Raw genomic sequence first — 6,063 nt, forward strand, 5'->3', positions numbered from 1 at the left:
GCTATGTGTCACGTGTGTGATTTATCAAAATCTAACAAGGAGAGGAGTACACAACCAGGAGTTACCAAAGTTTGTTGTGCCTAGAAAATATATATGGTCGTTAAGGATATTTCATGTTTTATGCTTTATCTGCTTTATGGAAACATTTTTTACTTGCTGTGTCACTCATTCTCTCTGCTGTTTTCTTGGATTCTGTGAGCCTGGCTCTCTGTGCTTTTTCACAGACAGAAAACAATTAAGGAAAACATCTTTCTTTTCTGATCTGTCCTCAAGTGAGAATTGTGGGTTACTGAGTAGATACATGCTTCAGAAACAAAGCAGAAGATTGCCTAACAACAGCACGCTTTCTTTAGACAAATCTCCTGTGCTTCCTATTTGTCTGCATCTGAAATGTTGCAAAATAAGTCCTTTTTCTGATTCCATGTTATTTCTGCTTTCTAACTATCATATCTTGGTAAACTCCTCAAAGAGGAAAATGCACACTTTAGAAAAGTATATTAACCCATGAAATTACCTTTATTATTTACAAAAAGAAGCTTCTGTACGGGGTATTAAATGCAACTGAGCAATATTCAAGCAATACTTGAGATATTAATAGAAAAGAAGAAGTGTCACTGACTTGAAACTCAGCAGGCATGCAAATAAATTGTAACACTTTGAGACAGGAGAGGTTACAGAAGAAATCCTTATGAACAGGGAATGTCTTGTTTGTGTAGTTGAATATCACTTTTACTGGGATTCTTAAGTGCTTCAGCAACATCAGGAAGAATATAAAAAGAATAACAAGAAGTATAATGTGGGCATACTAAAGCTGACAGTACCATGCAACATTATTCAGCACTGTTCATTCTCCTTTCGAATGGCAGTTCTTAGTAAATAGGAATGTAAGTGCCTTCTTTGTACTAAAATTAGGAGAAATAAACCCTGCAAATAACTGGGAATAAGAATGTTATTATACTATGGGATTTTTAAGCCATTAAATCATGAAAACACATTGTTATTAAATAAAAGGGAGTAGCTTAACAGCGGAGACTGCTATTTGCCACTCAAGGAATGTGCCTCCATACAGCAGGAAGTGTGAGGCAGCCCCCAGCCCCAGCCCCTCCCCAGGCTGGGAGCAGGCATACAGCCAACAGCTCAAGAGTCTTGCTGCCTTAAATCAGCAGCACATGCGCCGTGTGACTGAAGAGCTTCAGTAACCATGTGCATGCATAAAGGGTTAACTCTGCAAGCTCTTTGCATTGGGTCTCCCTGCTCAAATGACGTGCAAGCTCTGTGCCCATGTGTATGTCCTGTCAAGGCCAATAGATTCTTGAATACAGCCCTAGTGAAGGGTTGAAAATTTAGCCTGTTTTAATAAGAGTAGCAAAACAAGTAAAAAGCTGTGCTTGTCATCTGGGGAGCAGTTCTTAATTCTACTTTTTTTTTGGTACTGCTGTAAGAGGTAGCCATCCTACCTGCCCTTGCTGCTGCTTCTTCATTCTAGGCAAAACAACTCTTCTGCCTTCCTGGTGTCAACAGCTGAATCATTTTCATGGGTTAAACCTACATGAACACACACACACACACAAAAAAAAGGGGGGGGGGGGGATCATTTTCTGCTGATTTAGCTTTGTGAATCAGCTCACTGTGTGGTCAGGTGGAACCAGAGCTAAAAGAAAAATGGGCGTGCAGCCAGGAGCCTTGGTTTGGAGCTGGACTGCTGTTTTGGTGATACAACCTGTCAGTTCAAAAGTAACGTGAAACATCTCTTTGGCCCTAATGGAGCTACTTGGTAAATTGGGCAGCATTATGACGCAAGGAGGCAGAGCCTGACTTTCAGAAACAAAAAGATTCAACTTTGAGAAAATTTGCAATACTTGCTATCGGACACCGAAGAAGAAATACAAACTTCTGTGGTTTTAACTTTTTCCAGAAGTATAGTTGACTGAGTTGTTTCAGTGTCAAGTGTTTTTGTAGAAGAACAGAGTACCACCCAATATTGCTAAGGCAGATTTAGTATGGTCTTTCTTCCATTAATTGATGCCATTGCTTGGAAAACAGCAGATATATGAAGCTCATAAATGTTAGAAAAAGATAGAAAAAATGACAACAACAAATCATATAAATCTTGCAGCATTCTTGCAGCATTTTTTTTTTTTTATTTCAGCAATCATAGAGTAATAACAATGAAGTCTTGATATTCTGTATTTATATATGAAGAGAATCATTGCTCACGGCACCAATGAAATGTTATTGTGCTTAGTCTGGACTGGTTAACTTGATTTTTGCACCTTCCATGCTTTAAGGAAGCTGCTACTAGCCCATTGAAGGGATTTAGTTAATCAGAAGGTAGCTTGCTCTGCATTGGTGAAAAAACAGGTAAGATACCTCTAATGCACATCAGTGCAAAAACAGACTCTTGTACAGCACTGGTCCAAATATTAATATACATGTATTTTATCTGGAAATGTGACTGGCAATAAAGCAAATTACACCTCTAAAAAAGGCTGAAAGGAGGCAACGAATGTCTTTATTTTGGATCAGGAATCTGACAGAAGTGTAGGATGTAGATGCACTACCTTTTAAGATTTATTTCTGATACTATATATCATGAAAAACATTTAGGACAGGAAATCATCTTGTCCCAGATTCTGTGCTTTGATACAATTATTAAAGAACAAGGATCTGGGAGCTTCCACAGATGACAATTCAAAATCTGGGTCTGCAGTCAGCTTTTAATTTTGATTATTTAAATTAAAGGCATCTTGTTAAAGAAAGTTTGAAACAGGTCAATATGAACCAAACCCTTCAATCTGTGCTTGAATTCAAGTTTGTAACCTATTCATACTCAGGATAAACTTTTGTCCCCTTTTTCCCATATTTATCAGTAAAATTAAGTCACTTGGTTTCTGCAACAGAGGGTTTATTCATAGTTCTCTATTTTGTTCCTACAGCACATATTAATTCAAGGCAGTGTCCCACCTGTATACTAGACTGACCTGGGGGTGATTATAGTTTCCAGGTTTTGGGAAAATGAGGTGCACTCAACCTAATATAAGTAAACCCACAACAGACTTTAATCTTTTCTTTATTTTTTAGTGAAATTAATGCATAACCCCAAAGGAGAACATTTCTTAAGTCTGGATTTGTGCCACTAGTCAAGAATACCTTCCAAAAGCTATTGTATTTTTGGTATAATCAAAAGTAATACTCTCATGAAGTTACTGAATACAATTGTATTCTGTAGGGCTATGGTGGAATGAAAAAACAACACACAAAAAAACACAGTTTTACCTGAATTTAAACACTGACAAACAGTACATCACAACTAATCTATCCTGTACTTCACTCACAACTTCTCCTTTGTGCCTCATCACAGCACATGCCTCATTTGTATTTCCATCCACCTCACTGAGAAAGGCATGCCTCACAGGTTGAGAAGCAACACTATAAAATGAGCTCTTTACATACACTTAGGTTGACTATTTCCAATCTCCTTGGCAATATCAGAGTTCTCTGGTTTAAATTAATTTCCCTGGTTACATATAGTATCTTGTAATTAAGTGTTTTAACTTTTTGGACTGAGAGTAAAACAACCTATATCCCCATTCCAAATGTGTGGGTGGTGCAGGAAAAAAAATCTCGATTTTCACTGGGACATGCTTTGCCTTGCTCCAGACTCCTTCCTAATCATTTTGTAAATGATTGATCTATACATACAGTTGTGGTCTGTTCACTAAGCACAGACATATTAGAAGCTGGCATAGTGAGGAGATACAGTAACCTGAACGAGTGGTCTAAAGTTGGACTGAGCAAGATGTTTCTACTTCCTTACTTCTGGAATAGCTTTCTTCTGTAAGGAAACACATTGTGTGCATTGATAACACTGCAAAACTGAGCTGAATTTAAATCTCAAAAAAAAAAAAAAAATGTTGATGGAGCAGTATAAAAAGAAAATTTTATCTTTTTAGCGAAACAGAGCTATTGCCATCTCGTAGTCCATATAAGCAGAAAGTATGTTCCTCCTTATGTGAGAAACACTGAAGTCAATTTCTTGTTCTGAAATGCTTTGTGGTGAATCTATCTCCAGATATTGGCTATGGAGGCAGCCTAGGAAAATGGCATCAATCTTTTCAAAGTTGCCTTGAATCAAGATTGCGATATGTCATATTTGGTTACTTTGTAGTCTCTTCTGGGCATGTAGGGGTGTGCTCTCTTCCTGTGCTGTGCTGTATGCATGCTGGGTGAACTAGGAAAAATGGCAAAGAGCTAGCTCCTTTAAAAATAAAATTAGAAGAAGTTCAGTACTGATTGCCTTTTATAAAGGAGTGGAAATTCTAGTAGGAGCATTCTATAAGCCAGTCTCTACTCCAGGACATTTAATGTATTTCATATTAAAAAGCCCTTGGGAAGCCTCACCTTGGCTTTAGTGGAGCTGGAAGCTGAGCTTTTTCCTTCTTCCAAGCAAATTCCTCCAATTACTAAACTAGGGTGTCCTGCTTGTACTTGTGCTCTTTATTCCTGCCCTACTTCAGAATTATTTTCTGCTCAGGTTATGGACTTGAAAATATCTTCATATTTTGGTATCAAGCCAGAATACTCCAGTAGCTTGGATACTCTCTGGGAATATTCAAGATGTGAACTCACAAATGCAGAGAGAATTTAACCTAGATTTTCAAATACATGGGAGAGGGAACTGACTAGTAGATTATTATGTGAATGTAGGAAGAAGTGGAGCTGTATAGTGAATTATATAGTTCTTTTGCTGTGCTTGTTTAAAAAGAAAGTGCCTTCACAACATTTGCTTAGAATCCTGTCCGTAGAGGTCCACATTAAATGTACACTGACAGTATTTTCTGACTCTGTGGAAGGGCAGGTTCCAACGACTGCCTGAAGAATGACTCTGCTTTGTCAGTAAATGCAAACAGTAATTCAACAACAACAACAAAAAGTGTAGTTCTGCTAGGACTGGATTAGATTAAAACCATAATGAATTTTTGGAAGGCACCTTTGGTTAATGCATTTTGGAAGGCCAAAACAAAGTGATAATTATCTAGAGACTTTCAATTCTCACTAATTTACTTAAACCATAAACATTCCTCCTTAACACTCATAATGAATTGTTCTAAATTACAGAGGTCATTTCAGATTTTAAATCAGCTGTGATCAAGAAAAAAAATTAAAAAGAGAGAAAAAAAAAGAAAAAACACAACACTAATCAAATAAATGGAACACTTAACCAATCTATTGCTTAATCAATCTATACATCTAGGGTTTGTAGCAAAATATTCATAAATATTTGTGTAACTTAGCTTATGCATTATTCAAAATATATTGGTCAGGAATTTGACTAGGAAAAAGAAAACACAATAAAAAATCAACAACAACAAAAAAAAGAAAGCTAGAAATAAATAAAGGTGAGTGATGGACAAAATATTACTAGCCTATTAACAGCAGTGAATTAAAAACAAACAAACAAACAAAAACCACAAAACAAAACAAAACAAAAAAAAACATTACTCTTGTTAGGAATGAAAAATATCTACATATGGACAATCTTGGACTTGGATAAGTCTCACTGGAATACAGTGTCTCTTAGAGCTAAGGTTACCGTATGTATATACTTCTCGACACATTTTTATACATACAAAGAAAATGGGAAGAAAAGTAGGATTGTATCATGCCTAGATAAACAGTACATAACATATGTGCTGGAACTCATATTTCCTGGACATGTCAGATCCCTTGAATAATGAAGATATACAGAGCATATGCAAATGTTACAGAAATAAGGCAGCCGTATTGTGAAAGATTCAATTAAGATTCAACATGATATGAAGGTACATTCTTGCCACATTTGTCCCTTGCTTCTGAAAGCAAGGGACAGGCAAGTAACTTGTAAAAGAAGCAGTAACATTGGCTGAGGCTCTACTGACTCTTTTCTGTATAAGACCTAAGAGATATTGAAGAACAAATGGGATGTCACTCTTCATTTTAATCAACTCCCCACCATCTTTGAACATTCACACTTCATTTTTCCTATTTAAAGACAAAAATCTGGAACCCCAGAAATAGGTAGGA

Source organism: Anas acuta, chromosome 3, assembly GCF_963932015.1.
Source record: "Anas acuta chromosome 3, bAnaAcu1.1, whole genome shotgun sequence".
Lineage (NCBI taxonomy): Eukaryota > Metazoa > Chordata > Aves > Anseriformes > Anatidae > Anas > Anas acuta.